This window comes from Vidua macroura, chromosome 3 (genome assembly GCF_024509145.1).
Source record: "Vidua macroura isolate BioBank_ID:100142 chromosome 3, ASM2450914v1, whole genome shotgun sequence".
NCBI lineage: Eukaryota > Metazoa > Chordata > Aves > Passeriformes > Viduidae > Vidua > Vidua macroura.
Window position 1 is genome coordinate 22,566,628 of NC_071573.1, and position 11,411 is coordinate 22,578,038.

Sequence of the window (11,411 nt, forward strand, 5' to 3'; positions counted from 1 at the left end):
CAATGAAGTTGCATCAGATGACATAAAAAACAGCAGGAGGTCAAAGTCAAATAAGCCTGTTAGAAATTAATTTGTTCTTTTTTTTTTTTCTTTTTTGTTGAGAAGCCAGTTATCCTCTATTGATAAAGCAAGAGGAAATATTGGTAAAGCATCTGGGAGAAGACAGTACTTTTCTTTCTGTTGCTACCCTGCTGCAGCTCTGACTTTAAATGCAGAGGTGCACATGACAGCATGGTGTCCTCCCTTTACCCCAAAGGAAACCATAAAGGAAATTTAGGTGGGGGTGGATGATACAGCTGTCTGTCAATTGCTGCTAATCCACTAGAGGCCATTGTGACACAGAGTAAAGGGTGCTTGGCAGAGCATTGCACTCCAGTGCTGCTCGGGCTGTCCTCTCCGCTCAGCTCACAGGGATGGGTCAAGGAGTTTATTTAGTGGTTATTCAAGGAGTAGCAGAGTGGAGAAGTGATTCCCCTGGATGCTGGGAAATTTCCTATGTGGAAATTTCCACATAGGAGGAAATTCTGGAGGAAATTCTGCTGGGCAGAAGAATTGACTTGTGCATATAGTTTATATTCCAGCAACATGGAGTGTATCTTGGACACAACCTGCAGCACTGGACAGTTATTTAAAATCTAGAAATACTCCTGACAATTTCTTTTTTATTTACAGCATTTAAAAAAAATGGCTACCTAAGGATTGTTGAGGAAATACTGTGATGGCAGTTAGAAGTCAACTAGTTTACACTCTCTAACTCATCTGTGAAAATTGGTGAAGAAAAAGGTGATTTTTGAGGAAATGTGTTTCTGCTGGGATGGATGGTGAGCTGTCAGAAAATTTAAATTTGCTAGTGATGCAAAGAGAATCCTAGCAACTGAAGAAGGAGAGGAAAAGGAGTAAAATTAGGACAAATGCAGCTGTCAGGAGGATAAGACAATAGCAGAAAGGAAGAAAAAGGAATATCCAAGGGGGCAAGGCTTCTTGCCATATAAGCCTGTACATCAGAGGGCAGACAAGTGATGAACTGTAGAAACTCCTAGGCCAGCTGTCAGAAGAAAGACCTGATGTATTTTGTCGTTTCTGTTTATCCCTGCAGCTACCTGAAGACACAGCAACAGCACTGAAATGTTTTAAGTCAGTCAACCAACTCTGGTCTTCCACTGAAGAGGAGCAGTGCCAGATTGGCTAATTAACAATAGTGAGATGATTCTTCAACTCTTCTGCTATGTACTATACACTACAAAACACACACAAGACTTTTTAAAAAATTAATACATATATGAGGATATTTTTTAGAAATCAGTATAGAAAGGTTTAACAGCTGCATTAAAAAAAAAAAAAAAACAGAAGGAGAGAGAGAGAGTGCAGGTCATTGTGGCAAACAGATTGTTTTTGTGGTTGCAATATCAGAATCTTTCTTCAGCTGGAATTTAGGGAACAGTGAGCCTAATGAGCCTTTCTCTCTCTGATCTTCCTGAGAGTGGCATAACTCAGGGACAATTCCACTGCAGTCAACAAACCTGCTATTCATGTAAGTTGGTGTACGTGGATATAGGCTCAGGCTCCCGGTCTCAGGGGAAACCTTGAGATTGCCTTTCTTTTACCTCTTTTACTTGAAGCATCTGGAAACACATTCCTGTGTGGAAAATACATCTCTGGAAAATAGGATAGCCACTTGGATATCTGAAGGGACCGATCCCACTTGTTTTTTAGGCAATAGCTGCTCACTGAGTGAGGGTGTCGGGAAACCTGGTCAGAGAGTGGCTGTCGCATATTAAGGAAAGCACAGAAAACTGATTTATTACTCAAAAAATATTTTTTTTATTTATAAAAGTTTACACGTGTGTGTTTTCAGACAAGAATATTCCAAGGACTATAAGAGAGAAAGAGAGAGCAAAAAAGGAATGCTTGCTAGATAGGCAGGATTTTTTTAAAATAGAAATACATTAATTTAATGAATAAAACATTGAGTGTGCCCTGTAGGCCCTGTGTTTTTAAAGATTTAGAAAGCTAATATAATATGAATCCAGCCATATAATCCTGTGTTCAAAAAATGTGAAATAATAATAACAATGTAACCTCATCCTCTGTATTTCCTCATTTCCTTAGGGCCACAGTTTCAAAAGGACTTAAAAAACATAGCAACAACACATTCCAACACTTCCCCCTGATTATGGGAAAGCACCCTGCCCTCCAAACCTAGGTAAGTGTTGACGTGCCCGATACCTCCAGCCTTTTTCTCCACAAGCTGTCAGAGGAATGGGTCACGTGTGTGTGTCACAGGGGTCAGGTCTTTATTTCAGCCTTTGGGCCTGCTCCAGCAAGCATTGAGAAGTAGGCTTGGGCTTTGTTATCTGAAGAGGTTTCATGGGTTTCCACTGAAACACTGTGTGGTACATAGCACTGCTACCAATAAGGTTTGGGGAATTGAGCTCCTCTACAAATCTGGATATTAACCTGCCTAGACAAAAGTGCATTTCCTTTTAGACTCAAAGGCACCCTCCCCAGGTTGGTCTTTTAAATGACCTGTGAGACCCTCATCCTGTGATAACACCTTACCTTCCCCAGGCAGATTCCTGTATCTGCATGGCAGCCTTGGCCTCTTTCTGGGCTGTGGACCATCTCAGGGATCTATCAGCATGGAGCTTGCTGGAAGATGGATGGCTCAGAGAAAATTGAGGGAAGAGTCAGACTTTGTTGGAAGCTTCTCTTGGGAAAAAGCCCAAATAATTGACAGGAGCAGGAGCAGACATGGTCAGGCCTCTAATGTGAACTCTGGCTAAACTTGAAGGGTCCTGTGGACCTCAGCAAATCATAACAAAAATGCTGTCTTTCAGTAATGATCATGAGCATCTCTGCTTGTGCTGATTATTTTATTCATGATTCTTGAATATATTTATGGTTTGTTTGGGTTGTTGTTTTGGTTTTTTGTTTTTGTTTTTGTTTTTCCTTAAGTAAACTGAGGCATTAGGAAGCATTTGGCTATTGATTTTGTGCAGATTTGGATCTATAATCTAACAATCCTGATCACAAATTAGACAGCTTCTTCACAGTGCAACTAGAACAAATAAAAAATCATCTTTATTTAAGCAACATAAACTAAACCATGTTTATTGCTTTGGTGATTTGCTTTATTTGAAGATATTTGGATCTGCTTTTCTCCTTCCTTTGAATCTTCTAGGATTGAATCAACTCCTTTCCAACGTCACCTTGTTCTTGAGGACTTCTGGAAATTAATTTAATTGGATCCGTTCCTTGATTTTCAAAATTGGGGGTTGCAAAAATTATTTTAAACTGTTTTTTCATTAACTAATTTCCCTAATCCTCTGAGGGATTTGGCTGTGCTTATGATTTTGTAATAAATACTTAAAATACAACTCTCAAACAGTCTCTCCTCAGCTAGGACAAAGCCACACCATCACCACCACTACATTTTGGTGACTTCAGCAGCACATGTTATGACAGAAATGCTTCAGTCTTGAGAGTAGCCACTTCCCTATTTTTTTAATTGTCTAACTGTGCCAAGAATGATTGCCTTTCTTCTTCTTTTATACAGATGACACAAAGTTCTCCATTACATTGTGCTTCAAATCTGCATTTTCCAGTGCCTGGAAAAGACTTCTTCTCAGCCCACGCTGTAGCCTTCTGGAGTAAAGCTTTTTGTATGCAGTGAGGCGTGCATCATGCTTTGGCCATAACTGGAATGTGCACAGCTTTGTGAAGTTTCTCAGAATGACTCAAAGAGTGGAAGCAAATAAAAAACCACAGAGATATTTGTATCTTCAATGTGCTTCAAGTAACTGCATTATTACCACAGCACCTCCAAGACTTCCTTCTTTTGCAGATTGCACATTGTCACCACTTCCTAAAGAGCTGTGTTTATTTATTAAAACTAAAGAGTTTTATTTAACAGCTCATGTAAAAAACACTTCTCCTTATCCATGTCATTTAGGCCAACATCTCAAAATGTTGGTGCCCATAGCAACCCACCATAATCCTTATTAGACATGCATTGCAAGTAGCCTCGTTTTTAAAGGGAACCAGCTGAAGCATGTGTGAAAATCATACTTTTAATTTCTTTGGATGCCTGGCTTTGAAATTAAGACCCAACTCATGAGCGCTATCAGGTGCTATGAGACTCTCAGTCTGTGGCAGGGACTGCAACCAGAACTTTCATATAATTATAAATAAAGCATAGGCTTGAGTGAAGTGCTGGATTTGAGGTTTTGCTCCCTACAACTGACACACATGGAATTGAGGTGACATCGCTGTAGGATTGCAAATTATGTGGTCATTTCTCACTGGAAGGGGGAAGTTAAGGGCATAATTCCCATCAACCTCTCCCAGGATGCCAGCATTGGCACTTAGATTTGGAAATGCTATTGTGGGAATTGTCGTGTGCTCAGTCATCCAATCCCAGAATCAGTGAAGGGAAATGTTTCAGTAGAAGCTGGGAGCTAGTTGGAATTTTGACATGAGAAACACCAGAGATCTCTTCCCTGACAAAAGGAGATGTGTTAAAATTATTTTTTGTCTGTGACCACACACTTGCTGCCATCATCTTGAATGCCATGTAACTGGTGTTGGAGGTGGTAAGTCTGGGTCCAGAGGAGCCACGACAACAGCTGAAAATCTTTCTGAGGTGGCTGACGGCTGCTGTGTTGGAGAACCACAGCAATCCTGGTATGAGCAATGAACAGCAGTGAGTTGGGGAAGTGGCACATTTTAGGTTTAAATTTTGCAGGTTGAAGACCCTGCCAAGGCTACAGTGTCAGCCAAAACCACAGAATTTCAAAATGTGTCTTAACAGCAAACCGAAAAATCAATACACCTTTCTCATTTTCCTGGAGCATGACAGAAAAGCCAGTTAATCAATAGGTGTCCTTCTGTCCATTTTAGGGAGCACTGTATAAGATCCTGATGGGCAAAAGTAAACAGAGGGAAAATGAGGAATCTGCTCTCATGCAGAAGGCACCTCTCTTATAAGAGATCCTATCAGATAGGACCTGCCCTGTAAATAGATAAAGCATTGCAGACCTGCACTTCAGACCCCAGCAGAAATGCATGTTAAGGGCTATCTACTCGAGTTCATTGCTGCATGGGAGATCAACTAAGTAAATATTGGACTGTAAACCTCCATTTGTAAAAAAATATTTACAGAAGGGCACAATTGTAGATAAAAGCGTAGTAAATTGTGAGAGATTGGATTGACAGCACTGCAGGAATCTTAGTTGGTAGCTATACTTAGATGGCCAAGGTGCTAAGGGTGCTTCTATAACAAAACTGTGCTCAAGGAAATATTGGCAGATTGAAGGGAAATTATAAGAGTGTAAATTATTTATACAGTTTTATTCAGCTACCTGTAATGGTGGTTCATAATGAAAATAGGAGGCCAAATTTGATCTCTGTATGAGCACAGCTCCATGGATCTGGCTCAGAAGTCACAAATAATTTATCTGAAGACAAATTACAATGCTTAAATTATTTGTTGTTTGCATGGACTAATGTTAATTCACATATACACACTTTCCTGCACTTTTCACACATTCAGCAATGAAAGTTTTGCAGACAAAACCAAAAATACAGACTCTGAGTCAGGCTGCTTCTACCATTGTGTTACTGAAATTTCTAATCATCATCTCATGACAATAGTTTCAAGGGATTTATGAAAAAGTAGCAGAGAATACACTTTTCTGTAATTTACTATTTCCTGTAATTCATCATACCATTTTTTCCCCAGATTGCTTTGACTTTTTTTCAGGAGTGTCATATATCACAGTCCAACTACTAGTGACCCTTTTCCAGCTGATATTCTTCTGCCTTTGTGCATTGTTTATTACTGTTTCACTGCAAAGACAATTATAAAAGGTAAAGCAAGAGACAACATGGCTGGGTAGGAGAGTTGACTAGAAGGCTCCCAGTGTGGGGCTTTGTTTGATTTGCCAAAAATCCCAAAGATTTAGTTAAGAACGTTGGGTGTCATGGAACTGGTAAGTGAAATTCTTTAGTACAGGCTGCACAGAAAATCAGATTAGATAGTCTGCTCATCCTTTCTGTTTTTATGACACCTCAAATCTACTTCAAATCTATTGACACCACTGGCAAATGTTAAGCACAGCCCCACCAAATACATTTGGAAGGGATTCACCTTTGAAAAAGCATAGGCAACAATGTTAAAGCAAAGCAAATATAAAGGTGGCAGCATCAAGAAGTAAATGCAAAATAACAAGTAATATGAAGGTTGGCTAAGGTAGGAGTCTGTGTTAACTGCTTCACCTTCAAAGCTGGTGAGTGCCACAAGCTCTCACTTTTTTGAGTAGTTTGTAGAAAATGAGAAATAAGAGGCTATTTTCAGGGGGAGAGGGTGCTACTACACATAAATAAAAAACAAGCCACTATTTTATGAGGACAGAAATTCCCATCTACAGAGGACAATATGAACATATTGAAGGCAATGTTCCAGAGTTTTTGGAATCCCACCAGGGGTTTTGATACGTAATGTTAGTACCATTACAACTAGGCCACTTGAACGCATGGATGAGGAAATACAGATTAGGGCTGGGCATGTTTATTACATGTCTTTTTCAAATCTACTCTTTCCCTACATATTTATGTACACTTGGAATCATTCAGCATTCCCAGCAGTTATGTGAGGAATGACTGCACTCTCAGTAATCTTCCTATTGTGGCAGAAGATGATAAAATAATTAATGAGCTAGCTGGAGCTAAAAATTTCACATTCAGTTTCCAGCACTGACACAATCTTCCTGTATGACCCTGGGTAAGTCACGCAATCTTTCTGTCACCCAGTTCCTCATCTGTGCTTTGACTATGTGAAAAAAATTATGTTTGTCTCTCTGCAAAAGCATCATAACTGTCACACCTGCTACACGCATCCCCATCCACAGCACACTTATTAATGTCCCTCTGTGAGCTGCTCAGCAAAAGTCAGTCAGAGTAACCAGAACTCAGCCACCCGAAGTTTTTTAGCAACTTGAAAGTACAACAAGGAACTGGTATGGCTCTGAGCTACCACTCCACGAGCTTATGTCTGCCCTGGTGGGTGGTAACAACTTGATGAAAGTGTTACCAAGTGTATTCCTAGTTTTGTGAAAATAATTTACACTATACTGGAGCAGTTCTAGGAAATGAGAAGTGTTGTCAGGCATGTAGCAATTACACAGCTTGTCAGAGATAAGTGCAGGGGACCAACAGTGCAGTGCACAGCACTTTGCTGGGTAGAACCAACATGCTGGAGCTGTGCCACAAAAGGACTTCTCTTCCAAAAGGTCTTCTCTTTGCCCATATTAAAATGTAGATTATAAACCCAACAGCTGGAGGAGCAATTTGAGCCTTCCTTGGAGTCACACCTTTCTACCAATCACTCTGAGGAACAGCTGGAATAGAAATAAAAAATACAGAGGCCTCAACTGAAGGGGTACTAACATGACACCTGAGAAAGGGAGACTCTGCTTTATTGTCACACTTTTCCTTTTACGTATTGTCTCAACAGCTCAGCAATACTAGAGTAGCAGTAGACACGTGGACCCTCCCTTCATGAAAACCATGAAATAGGAATCAACAGCACACCACTACATTTAAAGGGTTGCTCAAACCTTTTTCTGTATGAAATGGCAATTTTTCTCCATTTTCACCTTCTCACAGATACCCAAGTTCTCTTGCTGGGAACTGGCTTTTCTCCAGGATTATGTGATCCATGCACAGTGAGCATTTTTTCTTTATTTTTTGTCTAATTTGTGGGATTGCCTGAAGGGTGTTCCCAGTTTCAACACAATTCTTTTGTGTTTTGTTTGCTCTCTGAAATGACTGGAAATGTCCACAATTTTTCCTGCAGTGCTGAGCTGTGACCACTCATGGATGTCACATGGAGGAAGTGAGGAGCTGATCCTGCAAGGCAAAGTCACTGGGACTTGAGGATATGCTGGAGATTTTTCTTCCTTCACTGATATGACTTCTCAGAGTTCTGGGATGACTGGCTCTGTGGCATTAATCTGGTTGTATAGTCTTTATCTTCACCCCATGACCTAAGCCTGCTGATTCATACAGCCGTCTCAGAAGACCAATGATATCTACTTAAATGTTTAAATGAATTTAACATCTGAATCTATATTTCTTTTCAATGTATGTTAAAATATTTTTTAAGAAATAACTTATGATAATATAATTGTCTTTATCTTTCTTGTTGTTGCCTTATCTCTTTGTTACCATCAATAATAACTTCTCATTATTGATAATGAGAGTCATATGACCGAATTTCAAAAGAATTTATTTCACACGCACCCTCTGTTCATGTTGTCCCCCTTTTGTCTAAAGATGCCCACAACAGTTCTGTTTTTCTTTTGCTTTTCAGTTTTCCCTATCCATAAGGGAGCCTTATTCACCTCTTGGTGCAATGGGCTATGTTTGCAGCACGTCTTTAAATCCAAGAAGCTCCATTCTATGTCTAGCCAAAACCCTAGGAGAGTCTCTAGCACAAATGAACTCCTGGGAGCAATATTTTACTATCAGAAGGGCATGTCGTACCTCGGGAGACGAATCTGACTTATTGCACTGGAAGATAATTGTCTGCACCCCTAAATGGCCTGTGAAGGCCTTGAGGAGGCATCTTGCTAACTCGTGAAGGGCAGTTGTTATTCTGTCAGCGTGTGAGAGCTCCAAAATAAAAATACCAGACATATGCTTTTTCAATGTCCTTGGAACTTCAAGGGGTAAATGCATTCATTTCCTTTCATTTTGCATCCATCTGATTGCTTTTAAACATAGTAAGGATCAAATCTTTCCAACACTGATACCTATGGCAAGCCTCCCTCTGACTTCCATGAGACGGGAATTTGGCTCTCAAGAATGAGTGTCTGGGGAGGATGCATTGAAATAAATGGTGATTGTCAAAGCACATTGGAATTTAGAGCACATTTGTTGCAAAGATAGAAGCTCGCTGGGGTATCTGATTGTCAGAGTCAATTTTATTTTCCTTACTGCACGTATGCACATATTTGAACCTTGTCATGCTGCAAAGGGAAATACCTCATTAGATTTCACTGGGGTTTCTTCAGAGTTGTTTATACACTACAGTCAATAAAGATATTTTTTGTTTAATAAATGAAATACTGGAAAGGTCTGTTCTATCAGGAAATCGAAGGAAGTGTATTTATCCCTGGTAAAGATGAAGCTCTATTTTATAGGGTGCAGAAAGCCTGCAATGTGTATTATTTTTCAAATAGTTGAAAGATTTATAGTGGTAAATGGTTTCTTTAAATGGTTTCTTTTTCAGTCTCTTGATCATATTAACTGCAACAAAGCAAATGTTACAAATAAAAACAAGAGTAAACCAAGACCATTTCTACATTCTGTATTTTCAATTATGATTTTAACAGAAATGAATCACTTGTCCTTTTTTCATTTGGAAACAGTTTTACTTCCCTTTTCCCCACTGGACATATAATTTTGATTTATAAACACAGCAATCTGGAGCAAAGGGAAGTTTTAAGCACTGTGCATATTCCTGCTGAGGCCTAGAATTATTTTGCTTAGAATTTTTATCTTCCTCCTTTATATTTTCAGGTCAATTTTAGCTTTCCACTTTAGAGATGAAAAACATGGCTGCAGATGACATTGTTTGCCAATTTCAAATTCACACAGGCCTAAGGTTACATCTTGCATGCAAGGCCCCATTTTATAAACATGGTGACGGGTTCTTCCAGTCGAAATGTGCTTTTAACTGGGATAAACCTGTCTCCCCATGTTAAGACTTATAAATCTTCTCCACAGGGCTATTTACAATCCAGCTACTGCACGCTTACTTTATTGACTCTGAATGAATAAATCAGTTTTCCACATCACCCCATTCTCTTTGCTGATGTTTTGATTTGGTGTCTATCCAAAAGTCTCTGATCATAGACACATGATTATAAAACCATCTCTCGCACTGAAAACTATTTAAGGAACAAGCGATGGAATTAACTTCTTTTAGATATTGTTTTACACTGCACATTTGAACTTGGGGATATACATTTTTCACAGGGCTCATTTCTGCTGGGCAGAACACTCTGATAAGACTGCAGAAGCCAAGAAATTAAATGAGGTTTTTTTTCATCATTCACTGCTTGGCTTGAGCTTCCACAACACACATTCTGTGTCTTTAACTCAGCTGGGGCTCTTTGAGTGGATGCAGGTGGCTCTCCCCTTTAAAGATTTTTAAAACCTTTAAAAGAGTTTCATAGGTTTGTTTTGATAATTTTTCTTTTCTGCTGCACCACTCAGGTGAAATTTTGCTGAACTATGACAGAGAAAAGGATTGGCCATCAGAGATTTACAGTAAGGGGTTTTTTTTCCATCTAAGAAATCTAGAAAAGTATTTTTATTCACAACTTAGGCTTGAAATTTGAAAACCCTTTCTACAAAGGCTGTGGGAGATCCCTAGAAAAACATTTCATATACTAAGATCAGAGACTGGCTTGTGTCTCAGCAATAGCATCCGTCATCTTCTCCTTATACGTCTAGGAAGAAAGGAATTGACATGAGCATTTCTAGACTTCCACTAGAATCTAATCCTTTTTTTGAATTCTGGATGGAATTAAAAACTAGAGGGAGCCTGCAGAACACAAGCAGCATCTAGTGATGGAAATAACATGAAGACCAGCCTGGCAAGGCTTTCGATTTCACAGGAAAAGAGCCCCTGAGACTGAAGCATGGAGGAGTTCAAACCCCATGTAAAGCCTCTGCTCATTTTCAAAGACAAAATCCAAATTTTCGCCTACAGCGCATCCAGAGGTGACAGGCCACTGCAGTGGGACGTTTGACAATTCCTCTTGTAGAAGAGGCACAGCATGGTTTGTAAATTTTTCTTTTTATAAGGATATTGCAATCAGAAAAGGACAAGTGTCCTTTTTAGTTTGAGAGAATGGCAAATAGCTGAAGGGAATGTGGGATGTGCAGGGACCTGCAGATGGGCTGTCTTGGAAGGTCTTGTTGTCATTACTCTTGATGTCTCAAAGATCTGTGATATCAATATTTTCTTTTCCAAGCAATGTGTCTTTTTGTTTATATTCAGCTAAGGCCTGTGTATCTAAAAAATTCTGAAAAGGTTGCACTGAACTTCCTGAAACTAAATTTCTATGTTTTACTATCTGGAATAGAGAAGCACCATGCCTGCCCACATTATTCTTCAGAGAATATAATATTATTTTTTAAAGAGAATCTGATTTTGTCATGCTCTGACAATTGTAGCTTAATTATACTAAGCCCTTCATAACGTGCTTGGAAAATAAATCAGTGTTTGTATCGCTCACTGAAAGCCCAGACAACATCTCAGTGTACATAGCTTGTGCACATCTGAGTGGTAGCACCTAAGATGTCAGTGAATTGCATTTAATGCCTAAAGATAAAACAGA

General features: G+C 39.4%; 1 long non-coding RNA gene across 1 annotated transcript; it reads left to right on the forward strand.

Moving 5' to 3' along the window:
* The first annotated feature begins 1,118 nt into the window (after positions 1–1,118).
* On the forward strand, positions 1,119–3,731 carry LOC128805822 (uncharacterized). The gene is made up of 3 exons (XR_008436585.1): positions 1,119–1,198; positions 2,110–2,203; positions 3,557–3,731. It is a non-coding gene; the product is annotated as an uncharacterized LOC128805822 (long non-coding RNA).
* Positions 3,732–11,411: the final 7,680 nt, after the last annotated feature.